This window comes from Xenopus laevis, chromosome 2L (assembly GCF_017654675.1).
Source record: "Xenopus laevis strain J_2021 chromosome 2L, Xenopus_laevis_v10.1, whole genome shotgun sequence".
Classification (NCBI taxonomy): Eukaryota; Metazoa; Chordata; class Amphibia; order Anura; family Pipidae; genus Xenopus; species Xenopus laevis.
The window spans coordinates 156,156,354-156,169,970 of record NC_054373.1 but is presented as its reverse complement, the minus strand read 5'-3'; positions in this window follow the sequence as shown (position 1 = coordinate 156,169,970).

Genomic DNA, 13,617 nt, shown 5'->3' with positions numbered 1-13,617 from the left:
TGGAAGTTAAGGGCTTGGTTGCATGGGTGTCAGAGGACCAGTTTACAGCAATAGTGGGCTTGGCATAGTTGGCAGGCATCCATCTACTCATTGTCTACTACATTGATCACACCTATGGAAAAATATTAATTTGTTAGCAGTGATCATTTGCATTTATTTAAATGTACCTGTGTTTAATGAAACGTCTACAAGATGTTTTTTGTGAGGGTTTACAATAGCTTGTGCAGAAAACAATTTCAGCTTTTGGAAAAAAAATATTTATATATATATATGTATATATATATATATATATATATATATATATATATATATATATATATATATATATATATTTGTGGCCAGGGCCCCCCATTAAATAATACTGGTGGCTAGGACCCCACATGAGAAAAAAAAATTGGTGGCCAAAATTGGTGGCCAGGGCCCCCCCCCCACATTATGAGAAAATTCGTAGCCAGGGCCCCTTAAATATCCATGCCTTCCCAAAGTCAGCAGCTCTCAGAAAGATGGGGGTCCCGGCTAATCAAGTAAATGTGGCGTGGCCAGGCCCCCCTTACCCTCAGGGCCCCCTACAACCCTCCCCCCTGTCCCCCCCTGATGGCTGCCCTGGTTGGCCAGCTTGAATATATTGCAATATATGGACAAACAATCCCTGTTTTGTTTAAAGGGTAAGGCATTTTTTAGTCGCAGTATGCACAAAATGTCTATGTCTTAAATATATTGATAATGGGTTGAGTGCAGAGGACTCTTGTATTTGTCTATGTGTATTTTGTGGTCACAGCCTCATTGCACCCCGGCCTAATGGTTTTAAAAATTAGTGGTGAGCACAACTTTCCCTTGAAAAAGATCACCATTAAATTAACTTGTAGTATTATAAACTCTGTAAATAATTTGCAACTGCTTTTTGTTTTTGACATATTACACTTTTTGTCCAGCAGTTTAAACTATCATCCGGTTAGTGGGAACCGTCAACATCATGAACTTCGGGTTCTGTCCCAATGAGGAGGACTAATCAGTGGGATCAGAGGGCCACACCTGATAATAATAAGATCTAATTAGGCCCAGAGCTCACTGCCTATGCAAAATTCCTGCAAATAACAATTCTGTGGAAGTGATATTTCCAGTTTATGGATAATTTGCTAAATGTAGCACTGGATTATTATCGTTGCTTATGCAGAATTCTATAGACAACATTCCCTGGAAGTGACAGTTTCAGTTTATGGATCATATGCTAAATGTAGTACTGGATTATTATAAACATGTTATAAAGAGAATTTCCACTATAGAATATTCAACTATATGCTGTATTTTATGATACGTTGAACATGGTCCTTATTTATTTTTATTTTTTTTATGGTTTCTGAATTGACTTTTTTTTCTGCAGCTCCCCATTTTGTAAATTAAAATCTGATTGCTGGGGTCCTTCTTATGGTTCAGTAATGCTTTGAACAGAAAGATGAATGCATTAAAAATGTAACTTCAGAATAAATTGATTTACCCTAGGCACGGCCCCGCGGGTCCCTATATATAAATATGGCCCTGACAATGACAGTGATTTCTGATTTGAAATATGGAGAAAAGAAGGCAAATCATTTTGAAATACAATAAATTAAAATATAACTATAGGGTATTTTGTAGGTTATAATGTGAATACCTTTCTAATCTTCAAATATGCAGTTATATATAAGGCTTAAATCAGCAAAATTGTATGTACACATCTATTAAATAGCAACAACTTGCTAAACACCAGTTCACAGATAATGTTAGTCATTCTCATCAGTTCCTGTTCATATGAAGCTTACAATTTAGTTTCCCAATGATCCTTTTTAAGACGAAATGCAGCAATGGGGTATAAAAATCTCCAAAACAGTACTAAAGTCTGAAAAAGAATATGGCTATAAACAGTGTATTTTGATAAATAGTGATAAGCAAATTTTTCTACCAAGTATGGTTTGGCCGCAAATTTCTGGACCACTTTTAAATTTTAATCAATTCAGACTTTTAGAGGTCTTTGAATTTTTTTTCGCTAGTTATTGTCAGAAAAACTGACATTTTTATATATATTAGATTTTCGTATTTTTTTCATTGTCCGTTTTTTTGTGCATATTTTTTATGTTTGGATCTTTTAATAACGTTCATCCTGGCATTTGTTGCTTTAGAGAAAGTGAGTTTAATTGTGGTTTCAAAAAACTCTAAAACCAGTCAACCAGAGGCAATGTCAAAAATCACAGATATGTTTTTAAGAAATTGTCAAGATGGGAGACTTTTTTTCTATTGAAAAAGCAGTTGCATCATAGTGGATAGTGGGTTCTCTAAAAATGTCTGGCATGTGTTTAGCAGTATATGGAGCAAAAAATGCATGTGATTTTGCCCTCCCATTGACTTCAATACAATTCAGAGAATCTTGACAACATAGTCAACAAGACCTGAAATGAAGGAAAAAATATTTTATTGGTAGCCCAAATGTGGGAAAATGTGTCAAGAAAAAAACAGCCATAAGTCTATCTAATTTATTTTGCTACAAAAAAAATAGTGCAGCAAAAAAGTCACCCATAAAATGTAATGTATTTCACAAATTTTACCCCTTTTTGTGAATTTTCCATAGTTAAAAAAATAGTTTGGTGAAGCGAAATGGGACAGATTCACTCATGACTTTTGTTAACAGTGATCATTTGCATTTATTTACATGTACCTATGTTTGATGAAATGCCTACAAGATGTTTTTTTGGGAGGGTTTACAATAGCTTGTGCAGAAAACAATTTCAGCTTTTGGAGAAAAATGTGTTTTTATATATATGCAATGGATTATTTATAGTGACTCCTTAAAGAAATATGCTCCTGAGAAAACCCAGGGACCTAGAGTACCCTTATAAGACTTTGCATTATCCAAAGATCCATGGTAGAATAGACTTTAGGTTCCAACAGGAAATTAGATTTCCACTTTACTAATGAAAGAAAAAGATCACAATTAAATTAACTTGTAGTACAGGTATAGGATCCCTTAACCTGAAACCTGAAATCCAGAAAGCACCGAATTACAGAATGGCTGTCTCCCATAGACTCAGTGTCGGACTGGCCCACCGGGATACCAGGAAAACTCCCAGTGGGCCCAGGTGTCAGTGGGCCCTCTTGCTTCTAACCATTTAGCCTATATCATGGTCATTCTCTATTTCTTTATGGGGAAAAAGAGGCTTAATAATGGAAAAATAGAGTATAGTAAGTAGAAATAAAAGACTAGGAGAATAAAGCAGTTGAATTAGAAGAGGAGGAATAATAGTCTGAAAAGTGGCCCCACGGTCTAAGGTTTTCTGGTGGGCCCCTGGCATCCCAGTCCAACACTGCATAGACTCCATTTTATCCAAACAATCCAAATTTTTACAAATGATTTCCTTTTTCTCCGTAATAATAAAACAGTAGCTTGTACTTGATCCAAACTAAGATAGAATTAATCGTTTTTGGAAGCAAAACCAGCCTATTGGGTTTATTCAATGTTTACATGATTTTCTAGTAGTCTTAAGGCATGAAGACCCAAATTATGGAAAGATCCATTATCCGGAAAACCCCAGGTCCAGAGCATTCATGATAACAGGTCCCATAGCTGTATTATAAACTCTGTAAATAATTTGCAACTGCTTTTTGTTTTTTTAAATTTACACTTTTTGTCCAGCAGTTTAAACTTTCATCCGGTTGGTGGGAACCATCAACATCATGAACTTTGGGTTCTGTCCCAATGAGTAAGTATAATAAGTGGGATCAGAGGGCCACACCTGATAATAATAAGATCTTATTAGGGCTAGAGCTCACTGCCTATTTATAATTCCTGCAGATAACAATTCTGTGTAAGTGACATTTCCAGTTTATGGATCATATGCTAAATGTAGTACTGGATTATTATAAACACATTATAAAGAGAATTTCCACTATAGAATATTCAACTATATGCTGTGTTTTATGATATGTTGAACCTGGTCTTTATTTTTTATGTTTTTTTTATGGTTTCTGAATTGACTTTTTTTTCTGCAGCTCCCCATTTTGTAAATTAAAATCTGATCTGATTGCTGGGGTCCTTCTTATGGTTCAGTAATGCTTTGAACAGAAAGATGAATGCATTAAAAATGTAACTTCAGAATAAATTGATTTACCCTAAGCACAGCCCCGCGGGTGCCTATATATAAATATGGCCCTGACAATGACAGTGGTGGTCAGACGGAATTTAAAATTTCTGATTTGATTTTCGCTAGTTATTGTCTGAAAAACTGACATTTTTATATATATTAGATTTCCGTATTTTTTTCATTGTCCGTTTTTTTGCGCACATTTTTTATATTTGGATCTTTTAATAACGTTCATCCTGGCATTTGTTACTTAAGAGAAAGTGAGTTTAATTGTGATTTCAAAAAACTTTAAAACCAGTCAACCAGAGGCAATGTCAAAAATCACAGACATGTTTTTAAGAAATTGTCAAGATGGGAGACTTTTTTCCTATTGAAAAAGCAGTTGTAGCATAGTGGATAGGGGGTTCTCTAACAATGTCGGGCATGTGTGTAGCAGTATATGGAGCAAAAAATGCATGTGATTTTGCCCTCCCATTGACTTCAATACAATTCAGAGAATCTTGACAACATAGTCAACAAGTCCTGAAATGAAGGAAAAAATATTTTATTGGTAGCCCAAATGTGGAAAAAATGTGTCAAGTAAAAAACAGCCATAAGTTTATCTAATTTATTTTGCTACAAAAAAAATAGTGCAGCAAAAAAGTCACCCATAAAATGTAATGTGTTTCATGAATTTTACCCCTTTTTGTGAATTTTCCATAGTTAAACAAATAGTTTGGTGAAGCGAAATGGGACAGATTCACTCATGACTTTTGTTTACAGTGATCATTTGCATTTATTTACATGTACCTATGTTTGATGAAATGCCTACAAGATGTTTTTTTGGGAGGGTTTACAATAGCTTGTGCAGAAAACAATTTCAGCTTTTGGAGAAAAATGTGTTTTTATATATATGAAATGGATTATTTATAGTGACTCCTTAAAGAAATATGCTCCTGAGAGAACCCAGGGACCCAGAGTACCCTTATAAGACTTTGCATTATCCAAAGATCCATGGTAGAATAGACTTTAGGTTCCAACAGGAAATTAGATTTCCACTTTACTAATGAAAGAAAAAGATCACAATTAAATTAACTTGTAGTACAGGTGTAGGATCCCTTAACCGGAAACCCGATATTCAGAAAGCACCGAATTACGGAATGGCTGTCTCCCATAGACTCAGTGTCGGACTGGCCCACCGGGATACCAGGAAAACTCCCGGTGGGCCCACGTGTCAGTGGGCCCTCTTGCTTCTAACCATTTAGCCTATATCATGGTCATTCTCTATTTCTTTATGGGAAAAAAAGAGGCTAAATAATGGAAAAATAGAGTATAGTAAGTAGATATAAAAGACTAGGAGAATAAAGAAGTTGGATTAGGAGAGGAGGAATAATAGTCTGAAAAGTGGCCCCACGGTCTAAGGTTTTCTGGTGGGCCCATGGCATCCCAGTCCAACACTGCATAGACTCCATTTTATCCAAATAATCCAAATTTTTAAAAATGATTTCCTTTTTCTCTGTAATAATAAAACAGTAGCTTGTACTTGACCCAAACTAAGATAGAATTAATCGTTATTGGAAGCAAAACCAGCCTATTGGGTTTATTTAATGTTTACATGATTTTCTAGTAGTCTTAAGGCATGAAAACTCAAATTATGGAAAGATCCATTATCCGGAAAACCCCAGGTCCCGAGCATTCTTGATAACAGGTCCCATAGCTGTATTATAAACTCTGTAAATAATTTGCAACTGCTTTTTGTTTTTTTAAACTTACACTTTTTGTCCAGCAGTTTAAACTATCATCCGGTTGGTGGGAACCATCAACATCATGAACTTTGGGTTCTGTCCCAATGAGGAAGTCTAATAAGTGGGATCAGAGGGCCACACCTGATAATAATAAGATCTAATTAGGGCTAGAGCTCACTGCCTATTTATAATTCCTGCAGATAACAATTCTGTGTAAGTGATATTTCCAGTTTATGGATCATATGCTAAATGTAGTACTGGATTATTATAAACACATTATAAAGAGAACTTCCACTATAGAATATTCAACTATATGCTGTATTTTATGATATGTTGAACCTGGTCTTTATTTTTTATTTTTTTTTAGTTTCTGAATTGATTTTTTTTCTGCAGCTCCCCATTTTGTAAATTAAAATCGGATCTGATTGCTGGGGTCCTTCTTATGGTTCAGTAATGCTTTGAACAGAAAGATGAATGCATTAAAAATGTAACTTCAGAATAAATTGATTTACCCTAAGCACAGCCCTGCGGGTGCCTATATATAAATATGGCCCTGACAATGACAGTGGCGGTCAGACGGAATTTAAAATTTCGGATTTGAAATATGGAGAAAAGAAGGCAAACCATTTTGAAATACAATAAATTAAAATATAACTATAGGGTATTTTGTAGGTTGTAATGTGAATACCTTTCTAATCTTCAAATATGCAGTTATATATAAGACAAATCAGCAAAATTGTATGTACACATCTATTAAATAGCAACAACTTGCTAAACACCGGTTCACAGATATTGTTAGTCATTCTCATCAGTTCCTGTTCATATGAAGCTTACAATTTAGGTTCCCAATGATCCCTTTTAAGATGAAATGCAGAAATGGGGTATAAAAATCTCCAAAACAGTACTAAAGTCTGAAAAAGAATATGGCTATAAACAGTGTATTTTGATAAATAGTGATAAGCAAATTTTTCTACCAAGTATGGTTTGGGCGCAAATTTCTGGACCACTTTTAAATTTTAATGTTTGAAATATTTTATTTAGTTTTCACAATAAACCATAAAAATCAATATGATAACAAATAGTATGCAGAATAAGAAGATTAACACAATGACATATTAAACAGAATGTATAATTTACAATGAAGTAATATGTAAAATAAAATAGAAACTAACAAGAACTATCACTAACTAATTCAGTGGACGCATAGACATTCGTAAAAGAAAAATAAGAAAGAAAAAGCCCATTGTCTTGGGAATGTCAGATAACCCCCCCCTATGAACATTTTATAATTGAAGAAACTGAGAGATTTGACTTCTAGTATTGGAGTTACAGAACTCAAAGTAAGGAGACCATGTTTAGAAAACTAGTAACTTCCGTCCAAAATATACTGATCTTTGGACAAGTCCATAGATAGTGAAAAAGGGACACATTATACTCATCACACTTGGGACAGTATGATACATGACTAGAAAATATACCTTTAGAAAAAATCTTCCCATAGCCTAAGTGAACTAACTTAAAATGTTGTATCCTCCAACTCTCTGCCAAAATTAATTTATTGTATTTACAAATAGACTTCACCAAATCTAAAGAGGATATTTGACATTGTAGAAACTCAGCCCATTTGTTGGACACTTTAAGTAATGGGTGTGGGTCTGACCCATAATCATTCCAGAATTTTTTAGATATAGAGTTAATAGAAATCAAAAAAGGAATCTCCAAAAACTCTCCCAAATCTTCAGCTAGCCTATGATCTGACAAAACAATGTTTCTATTATTACTTAACAAAGAAAGACCACATTGACAAGCTAAGTAATAATATCTATCAGATTTAAGAAGCCGGTAGTCTTTTTTGACCAAGATAACAGAGTCTCATTGGGTGGATCTAATAAATCTTTTACTAAGACTAATAATTTTTTCTTCAAAGAAAATAAAAAGGACTCAGACTTTTGAAAATCTGAGGGTTTAAGTAAGAGTTTAGCCGTCATAAAAGGAGTTTCCGTATAACTGTAGCTATGTCGAGAGAATAAGTGTTTCCACACAAAAATAGAGTCCCGAAAAAGGGGATTCTTCTTAAAATCGCTAGGAATACTACCCCATTTACTATGTAAAACAGATATAATATCAAAGTTCATGAAAAATTTCAATTTCAGGATTTGTAAACTTATTACTTTGAGAGATCCACTCAATGAGATATCTAGTAAGGGCTGATAAATTGAAAGCTCTGAAATTAGGGAGATTTAAACCTCCAAGTTTAACTGTAGCTCTCAATTTATGGAGAGCAATCTTTGCTTTTTTCCCATTCCATATAAACTTGATAAGAGCAGAATCAAGTTTCTTGATATCAGAATGTTTTATAAGCAAAGGGAGATTAATTAATGGGTATATCAGCATTTTTCACACATGAAGGAAAGTTTATGACAAGCTGGAGTAGTATTTATTAATGAATATAAATTATTTAAGTCTGAAGGAATTATTAATCCTAAATATTTAATCTGATTTTTGGGGTATTTCAGGTGAAATTTTTTAAGTAAAGAGTTTGAAAAAGAACCATATATGTTCATCACTTCAGATTTATCCACATTAACCTTATAACCAGAAAAAGACTGGAAATCTTGTAGTAAGTCAAAAACAATCATAAATGAAGACTCTGGGTTTCTTAAAATCAGCAACAAATCATCTACGAAGGCTAAAACTTTGAGTTGTTTATTATTGATGGAAATTCCCTTAATCAATTTAGACAAATCAATGAAACGAATTAATGGTTCTAGTGCTATCTTATCTTAAATAAAAGGGGCGATAAAGGACAGCCTTGTCTCGTACCCTTAAATATTTCAAAGGGTGCTGACTTAGCTCCCCCCAAGATTATTTGCGTTTTGGGACTTTTATAGAGGCATTCGATATATTGGTAAAATGGGCCTGTGATACCAAATTTTTGAAGGCACATAAATAGATGTTTCCATGTTATATTATGAAATGCCTTCTCAGCATCAATATTAAGAGTAGAACTGGGAATTTTATGCTTTTTTGGCAAAAAATAAAATATGGATCAAAGCCCTAATATTTTTAACTCCAGATTTGTTTTTAATAAAGCCATTTTGGGTTTCTGAAATTACGGAGGGAAGAATTAAAGAGAGCCTATCAGCATGAACCTTAGATAGCATCTTGATATCTTGATTTAATAAAGAAATTGGTCTATAGGAAGAGGGAAGAGATAAGTCTTTGTCCTTTTATGGGATAACTCTAAGATTCGAGAGTTCACTAGAGGGTAAACGTTTTCCAAAGAATAACATGACATTAAATAAATTTGTTAGAAAAGGTGAGATCTTGTCTTTCATTATTTTATAAAAAGATGGAGTTAAGCCATCAGGACCACCTGCTTTAGAAGTTTTCAAATTATTTATAATATTGGAGACTTCTTCAGTGGAAATTGGACTATTAAGACTTTCCAATTGTTCTTTTGAGATCTGAGGGATTTTACAATTTTCAAAAAATGTTTTCATTTTTTCTGAGTTAACATTAGGATTAGAGTACAAGTCTTTATAATAATTTTTGAAAATGTCCACAATTTTATTAGAGTCATTTGTTAATTGGTTATGAGTATCCTTTATTTTTATAAGATTAGCCCGCTTATTTTCCGCCTTAGTGAGATTAAAAAGCAAATTATTTGCTTTGTTACTCAAATTTTGGATTTTAGCCTGCGAGTAAGATGCAAAAAAATGATGTCTTACTTTGATCCAAATTTTAAGTTCCTCTTAAATATTCTTATACTTTTGGGCATTTTCAAATGAGGGGTGTGCTGTTTAAAGCAAAGATAAAGGACACTCTGACTTTTACTTAGCTCAAAAAACTTTTTGTGGACTTTTTTAAAGAAGTAAGACTTAAATGAAGATATCTCCCCCCTAGCCACTACCTTCCAAGTTTCCCACAATAATGATGGGTCATTAGAGTGTATTTTGTTTTCATCTAAAAACAGATCCCATCTGTTCTGTAGCATTTTAATAAAGTCAGGATTTTCTCTAAGTGAGTCAGGAAAAAACCAAGAAACATCGTTTTTAGGGGCAGGAAACTTGGAAAGCACAAGAGAAACTGGTGCATGGTCTGAGACATCAATGTTACCTATATTTGTTTCAATAGTTCTATTTATCAGATTATTGGAAATTAAAATAAAGTCTATTCTTGTTCCTACGTGATGAGCAGATGAAAAAAAAGTAAAATCTTTTTCAGCGGGATGAAAAAGCCTCCAAACATCAGTAAGATTAGTGTCTTTGCAGAAATCATGTAGGAGAGTAGTACTTTTTAAAGGGATTATTCAATTTCCAATCAGATCTATCCAATGAACTGAGAAAGGACTCATTCAAGTCCCCTGCCAGAATAATATTATTAGCAGGAAGCGAAGAAATTTGTTTTTTAAGCCATGTAAAATAGTCTTTTTTGGAACTATTTGGAGCATAAGCTGAACACAAGTGCCAAGTAACATCATTAATGAGTACTGAGTGTAAATAAATCTGCCAAGTTCATCTTTAGTCGACTTAATAACAGCAACATTAAATTTTCTATGAAATAATATAGCTACCCCACATTTTTTATATCGTATATACTCGAGTATAAGCCGTCCCGAGTATAAGCTGAGGTACCTACTTTTACCTCCAAAAACTGTGAAAGCTTATTGACTCGAGTATAAGCCTAGGGTGAGAAATGCAGCAGCTTCTGGTAAGTTTCAATCCAAAAATTGAGGGTTTCTGCTCCCATTGGAGGTGCCGGTGTCTTGTTTTTGGATGCTGGCGACCATTCTTGGATGCTGGTGAATATTCTTGGAGACTATTCTTGGATGCCGGCGACTATTCTTGGGCGCCGGTGACCGTTTTTGTGCTTGACCCAAGTATAAGCCGAGATAGAGTTTTTCAGCATATTTTGGGGGCTGAAAAACTCGGCTTATACTCTAGTATATACGGTAACAGCCGGAGACAAGGCTAGCTCACCTACCCCAGTCTTTTTGCAACCAAGCATTCTATGAACCATTAAGATGGGTCTCTTGTAGGAATGCTATGTCGCATTTGGTATTTTTCAAACTTTTAAGTATACTGCTCCTCTTTGAATTTAACCCATTAACCCATTTACATTCCAGGAGACAATGTATAAAGTATTTGTTTTAGGTGAGAACATCAATCTGAAGAATGAGTCCGGGCAGATTTAAATAGAACAATACATAAATAGTTAAGTTCACTGGTATAAAAAGCCAACAATATATGATAATGTTAGCATATTAAATTGAAAAAGTAACTTATAGAACTAAAATAACAAATCAAGTTTTATCACACTTCCATTTTTCCCTAAGGATGGAAAACTCAAACTCTCTTAATGAGATGAGTTAAACAGAGAGCACAACACCCACCACAGGGTTATTTTGGAGAAATCCCTTTATAATTCAAGTGTCAGAAATAATGTCCTCTTCGCTGGAGTGAGGAGGATTACTTGTTCTAGGGGCAGCGGAGATCTAGATCTAGACCTGGATTTGGTCTGAATTTGAGAAGGTATCGAGTCATTAGAGAATTTGGTGTGGCGAGGATTCTCATATCTCTTCCACCTTTGATCCTTGGGGGAGAGCTGCATTTTGAGTTGGATTTTGTTTCTGTAACAAGGTTTCCAATGTTTTTCTTTTCCAGTTGAGAAATAAATGCAGATGCCTCTCTAGGATCACTAAAGATTCAAGCTCCAGAAGTAAAAATATTTTAAGTCTAGCAGGAAACATCAATGAAAAATTGATAAGTAAATTGGCCAGAGACTGGCAAGTTTGGGAGAATTCCCTTTGTTTTTGGGAAAGAAGCAACGAGTAATCTTGAAATATCAATATTTTATTTCCTTCCACTTTTAGTGTATGCAGTTTTTTATAGGCTTGAAATAGTCTGTTCTTGTCACAATATTTTACAATCACAGCCCTTGGTCTCATGGGATATAACATTTTAGGAGGTTCAATTCTATGGAGTCTTTCTATCTTAAAATTATAGCATTCTTGAGGGAGACCAAGCTTGAGAGGAATTGTTTTAGAGATCAGAGCATATAAAGAGTCATTCTGATAAGATTCTGGAATGTTAATAGATCTGAGATTGTTTCTCCTAGATCTATTTTCCAAATCATCAAGTTTTAACTTTAGCTCTTGAGTTTGCCTCTCTAAAGAGTCAATCCTGGATAGAGAATCAATTGTTTCTTCTTGAATTTGAGAAACTGCGTCTTCAATCTCTCCAAATCGCTTATCATGTGTAGACAGTTTTCCTGAAATGTCAGAAATTTTTTCCTGTAGTTTATCGATGGCTTTACTAATTGTAGTCTCAATAACTGGATTAATGAGTCTGGCTACTTCAGCCGCAATAAGAGAGTAGTCGTCAGATAAAGATGTTCTTGTAGGAGCAGAGTTGTGAGATAAGAAAAAACTATTTGTATCCCTATCCTGTAGCTTTACATTTTTCTTGTTAGCCTTCTCATATGTTTTGCCATTAGCTTTAGAAGACATTGTGAAGGAAGGAGAATACGTTTTCATATATTAGAAAACCTGAGCAACAATCCCAAAACGTGAGAGTAATGATCTTTTTTTATTTAATTAATTTTCTACTTTTTCTTCTTGTTTTTTATTTTGTTTGTTTTATGTTTTTTCTCCTGTTTTTTATTAATAAAGCTTTTATTACAAGTCAATTTTTCCTTCTTGTTTTATTCTTTGTCTCTGTTTTCCTTTCACAAATAGGGATGTAGCGAACTGTTCGCCGACGAACTAGTTCGCGCGAACTTCGACTGTTCGCGTCTGCCGAATGTTCGCGAACGTCGCGCGACGTTCGCCAATAGGCGTTCGCGTAAAAAATCGTTCGACCATTCGACCATTCGATCGCTAAAATCGAAGGATTTTCGTTCGAATCGAATGATCGAAGCCATTGGATTGAATGAAATCATTCGATCGAATAGCTTCGATCGTTCGATTCGAACGAAAATCGTTCGATCGAACGATTAAAATCCTTCGATCGTTCGAATCGAACGATTTTCGGATGTTCGAAGTTCGCAAACAGTTCGCGAACTGTTTGCATTTTTTGCCGGTGTTCGCGAACGGCGTTCGCGAACACATAAACGGCAGTTCGCTACATCCCTATTCACAAAGAAGTAACCATTGATTTGTTTCTATGGTTACAATCCTCCTCAAGCATTTGCAACATTGTATACAATAAAGGTGTAACAAAAGTATCAGTAATGACAGCAATCACTAACACTGTTTAGTCTTAGTCAGCAGAGAGATAACTGCTTTTTTGTGACACATTCCTGTCACTAAATTTGAAACAATGTGGCACAAAATAAGACTCAGCAAGCAGCTCTGACTAAGTTAGCTGATAACTCAGTGTCCCAGCAGGAAATCAGAGGCCACCATTTTGTTACAAATATGTTGCTTAGAACTTGCCACAACTGACTCAAAATGAAGTATATAACCAGTATGCAGCAGAGCCCCCGGTTAAGAGAACCGCAAGTTCACAGATGAATCTCGAAAACAGCGTGGGCTTAACAGATGCAATGGCAGAATCTGAGGTAACTAAAGAGCTCAGCACATCAGGAACACCTCAGCAGTCATACAAAGCCAAACCACCAAAAACCTGCTTCCTCTCTGCTCCTCTGGCTCTCCTCACTCCGGGAACCAACACAAACAAATTTCAAATGAACAGAACAGCTTCTATGTGCCGACTCTCGACCCTGGTAAGTAGGAGCTCTACCTCTGTGCTTCCATCACCTCAGGCGCCGAACAGGAA